Source organism: Condylostylus longicornis, unplaced genomic scaffold (assembly GCF_029603195.1).
Source record: "Condylostylus longicornis isolate FDR11 unplaced genomic scaffold, ASM2960319v2 ptg000018l, whole genome shotgun sequence".
NCBI classification, from domain to species: Eukaryota; Metazoa; Arthropoda; class Insecta; order Diptera; family Dolichopodidae; genus Condylostylus; species Condylostylus longicornis.
Genome location: NW_026577987.1, coordinates 12,716,348 through 12,732,626, shown reverse-complemented (window position 1 = coordinate 12,732,626; position 16,279 = coordinate 12,716,348). Strand labels below are relative to the sequence as shown.

At 22.8% G+C, this 16,279-nt stretch overlaps 1 protein-coding gene across 2 annotated transcripts in view; it reads right to left on the bottom strand.

Moving 5' to 3' along the window:
• Positions 1 to 16,279, bottom strand: part of LOC129606219 (KN motif and ankyrin repeat domain-containing protein 1) — a 43,138-nt gene that overhangs the window by 21,505 nt on the left and 5,354 nt on the right. The window contains exon 1 of one of the 2 annotated variants that reach the window (XM_055516395.1): positions 11,597 to 11,621. The exons of the other annotated variant lie outside the window; for it this stretch is intronic. The gene's annotated coding sequence lies outside the window, so the exon portion shown is untranslated. Of the gene's footprint in view, positions 1 to 11,596; positions 11,622 to 16,279 lie in introns of those variants that run through there. 2 annotated transcript variants of the gene reach the window in all.

Here is a 16,279-nt window from a genome sequence, read left to right as displayed (position 1 = left end):
GTCGTAACCGTTCACTGCTCTTTTTGTATTTTTATAATAAAATAGCGAAATTTTTATAGTAAGGGTTAATTCAAACAATTGAAATTTGCTTGCAGAAGAAGTAACTTCTCAGTTTTCTGCATTTACACAACCTACAAACTGCATTAGTTCGGATACACTAATGTAAAACATGAATTTTTCGAATTTGTAAAGCTGTATCTTCAATGGAAAGGCGAAAACTTTTTTTCGATAACTTTTAAATCATCATAACCAAATGACACCAAAAATATCGGTTAAGAGTTACACTGTCACAAATTTCGAACCTAGTCGAACTTTTTATATAAATTTTTAGTGCTATTTTTAGAAATAACTTTGAGTATAAATTCGTTATCAACTATACTCATTTCAAATTTATAAATTAAAAATACAAAAAATTTTATACAAAAATTTTAAATTTAAATTTCAATAACTTTCTAATATCTGTAAAATTATAAATTTTATGGAATTTCAATCTAATCGCACTATGACTAATTAATTGTCAATACATTTTAATGGAAATATATTAAGCATTTTTTATGTGAAAACTTAAGATTCATAAATAAAAGTTTCAAGTTCAAAAATTTTTTATCAAGTTTAAAAAAAAAAAATTCCAATAAAAAAAAAATGAAAAGAGCAAACAATGTTACAATATAAATTTCATGATAAAAGTAAATTTAAATTAATAAAGTAGCCTAGAGGTTATCATAATTTCATGCTGTGCTCAAATATTTTGAAATAAAAAATTTAAAATTTTGAAAATGAAAGATTTTCATTCATAAGCACAATAGTAAAATAGAAATGAGTAGAGCATATTTGAATTAGTAGAACAAATTTTTTTTGTTTTGTTGTTGGAATATAATGATGATCTGGTGATAATAAAAATAATTTCCAGCATTTGTAAAATGAACTGGTTTTTTTGAAAGTGGTATAAGTTCACTTTTTAAAAAGGCTAAGTTAATGGTAATTTTAGTGAGTTATAGACACCTTCTCTTCACTATTTACAATCAAAATTTCGACAGAGTTCTATGTAGACTTAAAACAAACAAATTATGGCAAGAATTTTTAAATTGATTCAAACGCAAGCCCATAAATATCTGAATATATAAAGTAATGGACTTATACCACTTTCAAAAAAACCAGTTCAAATTTTGATTTACCTTTCACATCTGTGGTACTCCTAAAGTAAGTTACATTGCAATATAATTGATCCAAATGAACAAAAAACAAAAAGAGTAATAAAGAGGATTTCATGACCTTTAAAATGGCCTTTTTTTACCATAAGTTGGCTTAAACTGTCATATTTTTTTTAAGTTAATTTTTGAGTTTTGAAAAATGTGAAAAGTTAGCTCTTTGTACTTGGTATTCAAGTCAAATTTTGAACCCATAATATCTAGAAAAAGACGACATGATAAAGGAAATAATTATTATTTTTTGTTTATCTTACAAATTAATTTACATACTTTATTTTAGGTATGCTATCGAGTCATGCACACCTTGTACATAATGTAATCATCAAAAGATGGGTATATGCAATATTTATTACCAAATAATCGAAAAATAAAATGTATTTCAAATTTATTTTGTTTAATTAATTAATCTGGGGCGCTTTAATTACCATTTCAAAAGAAAAAATACCATATTTTATAGGGTATGAATTTATGATTAGTTTTGTTTTTTTCTCTTTTTAAATAATTATCATAATTTATTCTGAATAACCATTTTTTTTTAATAATAATTTATTTTTAATTTTATTAAAAATATAACCAGTTTTTTATTTTCTTACTTTTTTAAGTTTTTAGAATTAAAATGTTGTAATAAAAGTTGGAAGTAAAATTTTTGGATCTATTGACTTAATAAATGTAGAGCATTCATTGGTCATTTTTAAATTTTCTACAAAATAAAAACTAATTCATTTTTAAATTCCTAGCTTATAAATATCATGATAATAACAAATACATTAATTATTCATTTCAGAGTTCGGAGGTAAAAAAATTAAGAAAATTTTAGATTTGTTTTTTTTTCTGATAAAATTAATTTCTTTAATTTATGAAAATCCAAATAAAAAATGTATTAATCTTATATATACGTATTTTTTTTTTCTAATTATACTTTATTAAATATTTTCTTTCCACTTTTTATCAACCATATTTTCTAACTAGTTCAGCATCGCAACGATAAAAAGCTTTAACTCTTTTTATTACATACAATTTTTGTTACTACAAAATTTTAAAGGTAAATAAGTGCTAATATTAGTTATAGAGAAAAAAACCTTGTTGAAAAAAAAAATATACAAATATAATTTAAAATAGACCTACGCTTATCAGTATATATGGTGCTTTATTGTTATCAGGTTCTCAAATATGTGAAATTTGCAATTTTGATATTATAACATTATTCACCTTTACTCTCCAACTTTTGTTTTTTGGTTAATTCCATAATTTTCTCTATATTTATAAAAATATACATACGTATACATATGTTTTACACATGTATGTTTTAGGAAATATAAGTGTGTTAAATTAAATAAGCGTTTGTGAAAAGTGAATTTTTCCTTTAAAATATTGAAATTTTTACGTTTAAAATACTTAAAATTTTTAGATTTAAAATACTTGAAAAGAAATTATTCGAAAATCAAAATTGAAAGCTGTTATACTTGGAAGAGTAAAATTTACAACACTACCATTTAAGAATTAAAATATGTAAAATTTAAGATTAAATGATAATCAAGCCGACATACTGACAAAATTTAAGCTAATTTCTTAAAGGTGTGGGTATTTCATATCTATTTTTTGCGAATTTTTGTAAATGAACGTTAGATGGACGGATAATCGTATGCTTTCATTTTAATTTAATATATTTAAATAATAAAATCTCAAAATTTGTATTAATTTTTAAATATCTTTTCTATTATAAAGTTAAATATTAATTTTATTAAAATCAAACTTAATGATTTTGCTATATCAAGCAAAATATTGATTAAAAAATTGATAAATATTTCTGACTCAACATGTGATTGAATTAAGTTTAAAAATTACTGGGGTCATTAAATGAAAATACTTGTTTAACTTAATAACTCATAATTCATAAATATTTATATAAATTTGATTAAAGTATGTTATTAAAGTATAAAATTTCTTGCACCATTTGATACAACTAAACTACTAAAGAAAATGTAAATTGATAAAAAATACGAGTAGCATTAAAAATTTAGGAGCTCTAGTTTTCGCATTATAATTTTGTGATCCTTTATTGACATAGCTATAATGGCTATTATAATCTACACAAACATGAAATAAGTACTTAACCTATTCTTTTAGTTAGTTAGGTTTTGTATATATATCATTTATAGCATTTACATACAGATATTTAATTAGAAACAGTATAACAAATACGTTTAGGTACTGAGACCTCAATACTCAAAAAACTTTAAAGCTCAAAGGCTCATTGTGAGAGTTTGGTCAATCTCAATTGATTTTTAATTTATAAAACCAGTAAATCTATACAAAATTAATTTAGTGCAGTCTCTTGTTTTAAATTTCAAAAGACTGAACTATAAATCAATTGACTCATATTTATAATTAAATATGTATTAATGATAAAAATTAAAAATTAAATGAGATTATTTATTTTAAAATACAAAAAAAAATTCTAATTACATTCATACAAATGGAACGAATATCAAAATTAACAAAAATAAAATTTTAAATAAGAGAAAATTATTTTGAATTCTTTGTTGCACACTAAAATTTAAAGCTTAACTAATTTTATATTCCATAAAATAAAGAGAAATGCAAATAAGTGAAATTGAATTTTATTATACAAACTATTATAATTTACCTATAGGTTAACTATTTAACTAACCTTTTCAACATACTTTCAAAAGCCCGTCATCAACAAGTGATTATTGTATGTAAACAAATAATTGAAAGTTAAAACTTTTCGTAAACAATATTAACATAAATATTGATTAGTACACACATTCACGTATACACCTACAAAAAAAAATATTTTGTAAAAGTTGATAGTTGTTTGTCAAAACAAATTGTGAGTATAATTATGTTACCTTATGTATTATATACAAATATACATATATATATTTGGTATATCATATCGTATATACTAAACTCATATCGTATTGTACAAATATTTTTTCTTTTTCAAACTGATTAGATAAAGTATTTAAGAGCTTGAAAGCAAAACTATTTGCTAAAGCAAGTGGAAAAAAAAATTATTGATATATTTTTGGTTCTAGTGAAAATATATAACATTTTGATAAAATATTATTTTATTCTTAATATTAGCTTGATTCTAACCCTTGCAGATTATGTTCTTAATAAATCGCGAAAATTTAGTTGTTCCAATTTAGATAACAAAATTAATTTGAATGTAATATTTTGATGCATGCATATGCATATATGCAAATTACATATCGTGAGGTTAATACTACAACTGGATAACTCGACAATTTTATATTTTTCGATAATTAACCTAGGTGTCATAAAATTGAATGTTCTTTTATCTGCGATCAATATCTAAGCTTTAAAGTGTTCTTATATATTCTAAAAAATTATAATACCAAAACTAGATAATATCTTCATTTTAAATTATTGCTAAATTTTGTATTTTTAAAATTCAATATCCCTAAATCAAAAATTTGCGAGTTATCTAGTTATAACATTAACCTTACGATATGAAAATTAAATTCTGTACAAAATTTTTAAGAGTTCAAATGTAGAGCCTAATAAAATTTTACTAAGAATTTATAACAGGACAAAATCTAAAATTTGCGCCTGTGTTAATTAGAAACCTTTTCAGATCACAAAATAACCCAAATAACCAAAAATAAATCTGTCTTAATCTTATCATATTAGACCGTCTTAAAATTTCTTGAAAAAACTCTTTTATTTCGGCAGTTTGTCTCTGTTATACAGAATAATTTGGAGATACATGTTCAAATTAAACAACAGCACAGAAATTTATTCACTATAACCAACTTGCAATTTAAATCTCCACCACAGAGCAAAATCTATTGAATTAATTTCGAATGATTGCCCATAACTATGAAAGTTTTAATAATTTTTTTATTTTTTTGTTTATGTTTTAGTAATTCATTGATTCTCTTTCTCTCTTTTACTCTTTTAACATTAAAATGCTGCGGTAGGTCGGTAATTTTAGATGAAAAAAAAAAATGATTAATTTTTTTTCTTCCATAATATCTATAAATAAAAAAAACGTATTAAATTTCTTAAATTTTTTTTTAATTCAAGATCATAAATTTTGATCTTTCTTACTAATTTTCTTACCAATCTCTTAAATTATAGGCAAGATTGTATTGCAAAAATTTGCAATTGTGCTATACAAAAATCTGCTAGGTAAGAGAATTTTTTTATATACATAGTATAAAAAAATAAATATGAAAGATTCAGTAAAGTATTTAGGGGTTTTTATAAAGAATTGAATTAAAGTCATATCAAATTACAGTTTTGAATTTTATCTACCTCAGCCAAAGGAATGGTAAAATGTTTTTGATAAAATTTTGCAAAATCATGAAAATAAATTTCAGATTAATCGATGCTTTTTGAATAAGAGAGAAAACTTTATTACAATTAATGCAGAAAACAACAAAAAGAGTATAATTTTTAGATGAAAAATTTAAAGCTGATCAAATTGGAATTGTCAACTCGTAATACTGCTTCCTTTGCAAATTTATAAAAAGCATTGAAATGTTTTATTCGAGGCGATTTCTAATTTTTTCCTATGGATTTAAAACAAGAATTTTTAAAATTTTGGAAGTCACCAGAACTAATACAGCCAATTTACCTTTATCTACAATAAACGATCATTCAATTTCTCTGTATAATTAATTTACTGAAATTACGAATATATAAATATTTATGAATTATGATTTATTAAGTTAAATATTTATATTATAGCAGTATATAATCAGTATACATACTCATATACATATTTATTTTTAATATTTTTAAATGACATATCGTTTTTATAATTTCTTTAGCTTACACAATAAAGTTCGAACGAATTGACCTTACTCATATACATGTATACGTAATGTATTAAAACTCACCCTCTTCTGTTTTTTGTTTTTCAAATCAAAGTAATGTATACTCGTATCTTTGGAATGATGTAAATAAAATGCACAATAATTTTGTACGCGATGATCTTAAAATATGCCAGTTCAATATAGTTTTCATAAACTTACATAACTTTTCAATTATTATTTAGAATGGAATATTAATTATACTTTTATATATGTAGATGCTTAGGCAGTTAGGATTGTGTGATTTATGTATAATATGAAAAGCTGTTTATAATAGGTTGTTCTTGTATGATTGGTTTAGTTTTTGAATCATACATTTTAATTATTACAATTGATTTATTTTTATTAACATAATTTTAGTAAAATCATATGTATGCATACTTGCACGAAAGCATTGTATACTAAAATCAGAAACTGATAATATTTGCTAATAACATTGTAACTAATAAGCAACCTAGTGGCAATAAAAATATGAAATTTCAATTTCATGCAAAAAATCAGATTATTCAAATTATTTTACTATTTTACTAGTATAACCAAACGGTAGTAAGGTATAACTAAAAAAAAGCTCTTTAAACTTGACAAAGATTGTAATTTTATAAGGCATACTTACCTTATGTTATACTATGACTTATGAGATTATCATTATTATTAAATATACAAATATTTTGAGTTCATCTATATTGAAATATGCCATTAAAGCATGAAAATATATAAAAGAAAAATGCAAGAAAAAAATTTATATGGCATTATTTACTACTCATAAGAAGCCCGGGGACTAATAATATACTGCACAAAATAATTACCTAATAATTCTTAAAATCATTTTTACATACATACATATGTACATGTTATTATATACTCGTAAATATGTGCATACTTTTTACTTACAAATATTTTTTAATCATGATTCTTTTTTTTTTGTTTATTAAAAGTTAGGAAACGTGACTCAATAATTGGGATAAGAAATAGTATGTATATTTGAATGTATAATATTTTTATACCCTAAACCTCAATGAGAAGTACATATATATTAACATTTGTATATATGAAGTTTGTTACTGCTTGTAGTATTTTTGCTTAGGGTAAAATTCTGCTCGTCCGTTAGTTGAATCGCACAATAATTGTAACAATTGGACTAATTCGAACAACGGGTTTGATTAAGTGTCACATACAATTAAAAGTGACTATTTTATATATTTCAAAATCTGATAAAGATACGAGTATTAATACGAAAATATGTAGAGGTGTGTCCAATTATATCTTATATATTTCATTATGTCATGAAAGTTTTAAAAGGATAAATGAATTGGTTCGCATGTAGCTAAGGGCAAGTTGCATAATATTTGACAGACAAATGTTTTTACATTCATATCTTTGAAGTTTTTATGATATTGTTTAACATATGAGGACATCATAAAATCCCAGTTTTTATAGTCAAAATGTAGGGTATAATTCAGTCGGTTAAGATCGGCTGAAATGTTTTTACTTGTGTTTTTTTCTCATTTTTCATTTTTATATTTTAACGATTCTCAAATAATATGCTTAAATAATGCATATAAGAGGAAAAAAAAGCAATTTATTTTTATTCTCTAAGGGTTTTCGTACATTTTTATGCAATATCATTATGAAAATGCACTTAAAGATAAAAAAAAAATATTAAGAAAAATTAAATAAGAATTAATAATTTTTTTTTTTTTAAATAGTAATAATAATTAACGATTTCTTTAAAGAATTTCGTCCTAAAGTGGGTACTTAAAATATTGTTGAATAGAATAAATTCGAAAACATATATTTGTTCATGAAAAATGTGTGTATATGGATGTGTTAGTAAATTTCCCATTTTTGTATAAAATCCATCTATGAAATCGTCACGAAATAAACCACTTACTCATGGTATAAATCAGAAAATAAAATTCGTAGAAGGCTTTGTATATTATTTAAAAAGTAATTGTGATATTTTGTGTATGTCACGATATAAATTTGAATTAATGTGTAGATATGCAGATGCACGTATATAGGATTTTTATACAATAAATAATCAAGTTGTAATGTGGGAAATATTGTGGAATGCCAGTCCAATCTTTTCTAAACAAAAGGATTTTATTAAATGCACTTTGTGCCTTTTTTAAATTTATATTAGCAAATTCTTTATTTAATTGGGTACAAAATCTGCCAGAATGTATGCTACGCAATTTATTAATTTTTGACAAGTTAAGATACATATATTAGGTTATTTAATTTCTGTTATACAAGTTATAAAATAATAATAAACTCTAAATTGTATTATAAAATTTAATTTTATGCTTAATTTTCATTCTTGAATTAAGTTTAATACAATAATTTTGGACCATAAAATTACGTTTTCAAACAACTTTTATAATTGCTTAATTAAATAGTACTTACTTAATGTAGTTTATATTTCAAAAATAAACGTTCATATAATGTATTCAACTTAAACTAAAACAATTAATTTTGTAAAAAAAAATATTCACTTCACATCGCTCAATGAAAACGATCAGATTTAAGAGATATACGTACGTATAGCTAAACCATTTTAACATATTAGTCATTGTAAAGTTAATTAACAAGTTTCGAATATAATTTTATTATTTACATGCTATACCAAATAAAAGTTTACGTTAATAAGATTACGTGTTAAAATACACTTATTTAAATATGCAAATACTTTATTTAAATAATTATTATTCAAACTGGTGAAAAGTCAAGGAAAATATAAATTAGATTTACCTCTATATATAAGATTTAATTATTATTTATGTAATAGAGTATAACAACATATACGTATAACAAAAAAGTTAAATATACTTAAAAACTGTTAATATTAAAATTTATACTTCTAACTTTTATAATATGCACATAAATTTAAATGAAATCTAAAAAAAATGAGAGAGAGATGACATTAAATTTTCATATTAAAATTTTGGAAAGTAAAAAAAATTATTTACTTATTATGTAAGTTACACAACAATAGTAAAGCTTCGCGTTTAACACACAATATACTTATGTGCCGCATACATTAGAAAAATTTACACAAATTTGAAGGTTACAACAATTATTTTACAACTTGTGTGTTATGATTGTATTAAAAAAAATTATTGATATTTACTAGTATAAATAAATCTTTATTGAATTTATTGAATAGAACAGATAACGAATTTCATAAATAATGTTTGTTTAATATTTATGACACTATATTTCGTATCTATACATTTTTGTGTTCCATTTAAAGTGTATATAATGCTCCAAGTGTATAACATATAAAATTATATAAGCCTGTATATTATCAACATACAGTTACATACAGTATAAGCTTTCTTCTATTCCATTTATTAATGCACTTCTCAAACGAAGTATTTGAATGTTCGGGTTGTAAACGAATTAACTGGGAAATAACACAGGGAAATCGTATAATAGAAAATGAACTTTTATAATCTTTTGTAGAATTTGAAATAAATTTTTAAGGGATATTATTTCTTAATCTTATGCAAAACTTTAATAAGGCTGTTGGTTGACTGCTACCTATATCAGATTTTTTATCATTTTCTATCAAAATTGTGTCAAATTTACAAATGAAATTTTAAATATATGAATCATACAAAATGTTGCAAACAAAAATATAATAATGCACTTAATCGTTTTTGTTAATGTGGGCAGCATGGAAGTCACTACACCTGGCCAAAAGCACAAAAATAAAAATCTTCAATTCTTGCATCAATTTAAGTCTTCAATTCTTGCATCAGTCCTTCTATATGATAGCGAAATTTGGTTCACAATTATGGAAAAATTGACTTGTGGGCAATTCAGTCAGCCCGCAAATGTCCAAATATGAAGAAAGAAATGGCGATGTTGAAGGGAGCATGAAAAAAAATTGGGACACACTTTGTGAAGGCCATCAGAAGTAGATTCTTGAATTAATAAAGGCTCGACAGGCTTAATAGAATGAAGCCCACGGCAAAAACGTAAAGTGGGAAGACGAGCAACAGGGCAAAGCATTACGGGTACAAGTATAAGGCTACTAGGAAACAATATATATGTACATATGCTCTCAAAGATAGTGAAAGAAGGATGAAAAAAAAATTGGTTTTGAATGACAACACAAAATAACTAAAGTTTTCCATCTCATCAATAAAATCTCTTTAAATAATATAAAGAAATATTTATCTAAATCAAAAATTTAGAAAATTAAATGTATTTTAAGGTCTCACAATTAACTAGAGACTAAAATATTACAATAATTGACAAATGAATGAATGAACATATTATTAATCAAGCAATTATACTCTAGTTCTCTAGCTAAACTGTAAAGTAAGTCATACCCAGTTAAATTTTTATTTTCTTATATTTCAAATAATAAATTATTTATTGTAAGAAAACAAATCAAACATAATATCAGAGTTGACAACATAAATAAATTAGCCAAAATGTATACTCAAATATTCGTTCATACATACTTGCTTACATAGATATAAAATAGTTTTTCTTAAGGTGTGTTTTGTTTTTTGTTAAAATCTATGAATTTCAATCATTTATACTACAATAAAATATCAGATAACTTAAAAATAGAGAAATCAATGTTATTTATACGGGTAAAAAGATAGCCAGCCACAATATTGTTAGATACAACGGTATGATGTAATGTTATTTATTTTCTGATTTTATAGATTTTATTTTATCAGGTTTTATGCAAATTTTTTCTTGCTTTTGTATTTTTTTTGAATTTAAGAAAAATTTTTACCTAAATTACTCAAAGATAAAAGAAAAAAACAATTTTTTAGTTTGTTTATTTATATTTTTTTTTCTTGATTTTATTTTGAACTCACACCCAAATATGAAAAAAAAATTTTTTTTTTTGTGTGCATAGTTTTGTGTTTTGTTGTAAAATAAAAAAAAGAAATAGTTAAAATATTGCTTTAAAAATTTTCGATTTTTAAGAGGTTTAACACCTTTGCTTTTATTAATTATAAATACATACATATATATGTACAAGTGTACATACAGAGTTAACGAATAAATTCAAATAGCTACATTGAAATATTAATAGTTTTGATTTGAAAAATAAATGCAGTCGGTTTCTAAAAACCAAAAAACTATAAAATCACACAAATATAGAAATTAATATTCAAGCTAAATAAGTACTAATTGTATTATAAAAATAATTTGATTTTAAAGAATATGGCACAACCAATTTTATATTATAACATTATAAATTTTATATTGTTTTATGTATATATAACAGTTTTGGCAATATTTTCCAAAACTTGCTTAGTTAGCCCTCTATGACAAAGATTTATGGAGAAATAAATACTTATGCTTAGTATTTCAAAATTCATTTAATTTTATGAAGTAATAGCTTAGCCTAAAAGCAAAATTAATTAATTACTTAAATTAAATTGAAAATTATTTATACTAAGTTAGGATTAAACGCGATTTTTATGTTGTATACTTTACTCTTATATGTTTTCCAACGGCACTAATTGTAGAGATGAAAGTACTGACAATTGATACAGCAAGTACTGGTAACACCGGTATTCTATTTACATTTTTGACTTCTTTTCCCCAGTGTTTTGAGTTTGAACCGAGAAATCAGCTGTTAATATCAATTAATTCAAAAAAATAAACCCTAAAGTTTAACACAAAAAAAACTCAATTTATATGCAACATAATTATTAAATTTGCGCTTGACCGATCGTTTATTAAGGCTTGTTTTTAGTCCTTAAATTAATCTACACTTATGTAAAAATAAAGCTAAATAAAAGCTTAATAAAAGAAAATAAAATTCTACTGCATTTTAATTTTTACATATAAATTTTATATTGAGTTTGTAGCCAAAAAGTTATAAAAAAAAAGATGATTTGCAATAAGAAGAATCGCGAATCTACATATATATATGTATATACATATATTTATACATAATATGCATATATTAATCAGAAAACAATTATGTCATCTGGAATTGTATATCCAATAAATTTTTTAAAATATTTTTTCATCACAATTTTTTTTAATGTTGAATTAAATTCATATTATTATTATAAATTCATATCTTTATATAGATGAGGCTAAATTCATAATTTAATAGATAAACATATATATGTAGCTAGTACAAACATACATGTATGTATTGTGTATTAAATTCATAAACAGAGTCAATATTATATGCTACATGTACCGACATTTTATACATACATTCTAAATAAAAAACACCTTCAAATTATACTTGATTTGGATATAGAATTCAATAAATTATTTAAACTTGAAAAAATAATAATAATTAAAATTCTGGACTTGAGCCGAGATTTAGAGAAAACAAAAAAAAAACAACGTTATTTCAAAGCACAAAATGAAATTTTTAAATGTATTTTTGTTGTTTTGTAGATTCGATATCCCCATTTCTTTTTTTGAAATCTTGATTTCTTATCTACTATTTTAGTGTGTAGGTACCTACGTTATAACCAAATATAACACACTATGAAAATATTTTATAATTTTTGCAATTTAATTTACAATATTATGGAGCGGTCTTTTGACTTAATTTAATAAGTAGACAACCATTAATATTTTTTTTTTTTTCATTTTGGTGAATAACAGAATAAATTTTAATTACCTATGAATTTAAAAAAGGCTTAAAACTATAAAATTAAGTTACCACGCAAAATTTTTACAAGATTTTTGTTTGTTACAAGAAAAAATTTTTGACAAATGACTTAATAAAATAAAAATCTTTTGAAAAGTAAAAAAAAAATTACTAAAATTTCAGAATAAACAATTTTATCAGTACAAGGCTAAGAATGTTAAAAATCCGAGGGTTCTAAATGCTCGTTTTTCTAACTCGTATTTTTAAATTTTATTACTACATTTAAGTCTTACCTCATTTAAAGGTTAGTATATTAAAATTTTTTTTATATTTTGTTAAATTTATTTTGTAAAAGAAGGTATAAACGCTTGGCTAAAAGAAGATACCATAATTTTTAGTTTAGAAGTAAAAAAAAATATTAATTAAATTTTGCGATATTCTAACAAAAATTTAAGAAAATTCGATAGTTTTTAAAAATTGATTCTTATAGTTTTTTAAAAAGTTGCAGCTTTAATTTTCCTCGGGGAAAAGTTTATGAGAATTCTAAAATGTATGCTTGAGACTACCATCACAATTTTTGTTATTGATGCTTTTAATTATTCTATAAGAAGCAATTAAAATGGTTATTAATTAAAAATTTCCAAATTAAATCATTAGAGGAGCCTTAATTGTGATTCAAAAATTGTAAATAACACCAATAGTAATAAAAAAAAATAACAAAAACAAGCAATAACATTCAAGCAAATTTAACATAATAGCAAAAAGGTTACCAATTTTAACTTAATGGAAATTTCTTCATGCAACTGCAGAACAGATGGATGACGTAATCAAAGGAACGAGACGTAAAAGGCAGAAAAATTAATTAAAAAATTTTTCTCCTCGAACTGGATTCGAACCAGTGACCTACCGTTTTCTAGGCGGACGCTCTACCAACTGAACTATACAGAGGCATGAAGAAATTGCCGACGAAATGTTCTACATTGCTTTATACTGTAATCCACATGATTACTAAATATTCATCCATCTGTTCTGCAGTTGCATGAAGAAATTTCCATTAAGTTAAAATTATAAGTGTAATACGAGTAAGCACATTCTTATTAATTTCACAACTATGATGTTGTATTAGTAAAATTTATAAGTTAAAAATCAACTTAAACCTGAAAAGAAAACATTTTTTGGTCTGTTATTTTATCTGCTTTTAGTCTAATGACGTTAAAAAGTTAGGAAACAAAAACAATAAAGTTCGACACTTTAGCACGTTAGCAAACACAAAATTTTTTTTTAATTATTATTATTACTGGAACCCAAGAAATTTACACAAACTTAAAATTTCATTACGAGGTTCGTTATGAATATTTATAGTAAATAATTAAATGTTGATTTTAGAAACTCCTATAAAAAGTTAAAGGCCTATTAAGTATGTTTTTGTTTTGTAAAAGTTCATTTTTAGAATCAAACATGAAAGATATGCAATTCAAATATGTATGCATCTTTGTATACGACAAGTTTCGAGTTTACAAATATATTTCATCAGTATAAGAAATAATTAAGACTTCGAAATTAAAAAAGTTCAGTGAAAATTACGTCAAATCTTATTTTACCTAATTATATAAATTTAATATAAAATTATAAATTTAATTATAATTTAAAAATACAATTAAAATATAAAATAATTTTAAATATTTAAAATCAAAATTTACTCCAAAAAAAAAAAAACAAAATCTTGTATATTAATTGTACTCGTATTACTTAAGTATAAATTTGTTATAAATAACGGATATACAATTCAGTCATCTGTTCATAAATAGAAATTCTATATATGGATAAAACCAGTCATCTGCTTTAAAAATTTAAATACTTAAATATTATGTAACACTATAAAAATAAACATTGTATTTAATTTGTTAAGAAAAACATATTTATAGTACAGGTGTTTCCTCTACTTATTTTTAATATACCATATTCACAATTAATGTAAGACAAATTTTTAACTTCCTTGTTATTTCATTTTAAACGCCACTTTAAATTAAAAAAAAAATAGAAAATAAAAAAAAATTAAAAAGAACCTTAAAACCTTTTGAAATTGATCAGAGTTTACGTACATACATACATTATTATATATATACATATTTATTTGCAAAATAGGGTAAAATGAACTCATGAACTTTTCAAAGTTGCATTAATTTTTTTTTTTTGTTGTTTCTTCCAAACGTCTACGCAAATAAAACACCCATTCACATTTTTTTTGTTTTTAATTAAAAAACTAAGAATGAAATACAATGTAAACTACCATTAAATAATATATATGTATGTATACGTACTTATAATATAGAAAATTAGATTTAAATGTGTGTACAGACTTTACTCTTTGTGTCTGTAGAACAGAAAAAACTTAATTATAATAAAATTATCATTGGAATTTAATTTACATTTTAAACCAAAAACAAAACAAGAAGAAAATTTGACTGAAACCAAAATAGTAACAAGAAGTTTTACAAAAATTTTACATTTTTGCACTAAATTCTTATGATTTTTACTAATTGTCCCAAAAATGGTAAGCTGTTTGGGTTAAAAGTTTCTCTATATTTTTATTAATTTTCTTACTTTGTACACCATCCAATTTAAATTCTAGTATTTGTGAAACATTTTTGTATACTTATTATTAATTTTCATTCTGATAATTTATTTATGATTGATTTGCAATAAGTAAGAATGTCTTTATTGAGCTTTAAACACAAACACAAACTTTATTGAATGAAAATATTTAAATTTGAGCTAAAAAATGAAAAAAAAACTTAATTGTGTAGGAAATATTAGGCGTATATTAGGCGAACAATATTGTTATCAGACTTTTATGCATACATTTGTTACGTACGTTAAAATATTGAATAATTTATAATAATTATTATTATATACGACCTACTAATATCGTAAATATGTACATATAAAAGATAAAAAATTAAGATTTAATTTTTACAAAAATTTCATTCTTTAGAAAAATTTTATTATTTATAGTAAATGCTTTGTTATTAATAATTTATTTTTTATTGATGCCATTATACAATATCACCTATATGTAAAATAGTATGTACATTATACATATATATGTATATATAAATACTAATGATGTGATTAAAATTACGTTATTTGTTTGGAATTTTTTTTTTTTAATTTTTAATAATTTTTTTGATTTTTTTCATTATTTATTTTTTTTTCTTAAATCTTAAAGTTAAAAATCTTAATATTAGCACAAAAATTTGATTTGATTATACTTTATGAATACATTCCACCTTATTCGTATATATACTCCGTATATATATACATTTATATATATATAGGTATGCATGAAATGAAGGTACATACATATGTATGAATATTAGGAACCGGTTAATCTGGTCTTACTAAAATATTTGTTTTATCGGGATTAAATTTTATGCATACATACATGTATTCATACACATATGGTAGTATATATATAAACAGAACATAATTATTCGTACCCACAACATGTTTTTATACACAAACCAACCAAAGTATGACTTTGAGTTTTAAAATTGCGATTCACTATATAATAATGCCTTTAAGATTGAGTTCTTCCTTGCAAT